At 40.8% G+C, this 1,062-nt stretch overlaps 1 protein-coding gene across 2 annotated transcripts in view; it reads left to right on the top strand.

The window, feature by feature from the left end:
* The window catches only part of LOC107660299 (kelch repeat and BTB domain-containing protein 2-like), a 32,726-nt gene that overhangs the window by 3,430 nt on the left and 28,234 nt on the right, over positions 1-1,062 (top strand). The gene's annotated exons all lie outside the window — the stretch shown is intronic.

Here is a 1,062-nt window from a genome sequence, read left to right as displayed (position 1 = left end):
TGGTGACTTGTAACGTGTAGTGGAGTAATTTTCACTGTAAGGTATCTGTACTTTTACTCAAGTATGGTTTTAATTTTAGGTACTCTTTACACCTCTGGAGACATGTGATGCAGCACTAAACAGTCTCTCGTGGTCGGTGCTTCGTGCTTGTAATGATTTCTGCGTCTTTCTCTGATAGTTTTAAATACTTTCACACTGCCTTCATGTTTGCTGCATTAGTGTGTGCCTCTATTTGATTGCGTTAGTCATTGTTCGGTACATATTATTTGGCCTTTTCGCTTATTCGGCCAAACACCAATCCCAATGCACACAAACTTCCCAGAATACTGAGTGCCCTGTTGGTTACAGTGTTTACTTCCTTTTTTTATTATATTATTTATAAAATATTTATTTATTTGTGATAGATACTTTGTCATCTAAAGTATAAGTATGTTTATTTAACACATTTACTTTTTAATCCATTTTCAAATGATTTCAAATTTCTTAAAACATTAATTGAAATAAATAAAATTATATCAGCCATCGGCCACCCTGCTTTCCAAGATATCGGCAATCGGCTGTCAAAAAACCAATGTCGGTCGACCACTACAAACAAGCACTACTCTAGTAGATTCGTTTGAATCGTCAGTGGCAAATTCTTTAAATATAAAAAAACGTACTTACAGGCTGTAAGTCAGAAGCGCCAGACTGTCCTTGCAAAGTTGGAACTGCCCCACTTTATAGAAACAGCCTTTGTGCACAGACGCATTGTAGGCTACTCTGCAGGTTCAGGAAACAGTCCTCCTTAAAATGCGCTGCACACATCTGAATATTTGGGTTGAACTGTTCTGGAACAGTGTTGTAAATACAACTTAACCACTGATTTCTAGTTGTGTCCTCTTTTGGAAGACCAAACAAAGTAGTTTCGCTTTCACAACGGAACACACAGCGTCACACACGGTGGGCTTGAGTAAACGGTGGCCGGCGGGCTTGAGTGAGGAACGGCCGGCGGGCTTGCAGCAACCACATGTGACGAGCCCGAGCTGGACTCCGCTTCGTCCACGGTGAAAGCTGATCCGGCGA

This window comes from Sinocyclocheilus anshuiensis, unplaced genomic scaffold, assembly GCF_001515605.1.
Source record: "Sinocyclocheilus anshuiensis isolate Anshui unplaced genomic scaffold, SAMN03320099.WGS_v1.1 scaffold1871, whole genome shotgun sequence".
Taxonomy (NCBI): domain Eukaryota; kingdom Metazoa; phylum Chordata; class Actinopteri; order Cypriniformes; family Cyprinidae; genus Sinocyclocheilus; species Sinocyclocheilus anshuiensis.
The sequence above is the reverse complement of the archived record's forward strand: the minus strand, read 5'-3'. Positions and strand labels throughout refer to the sequence as shown.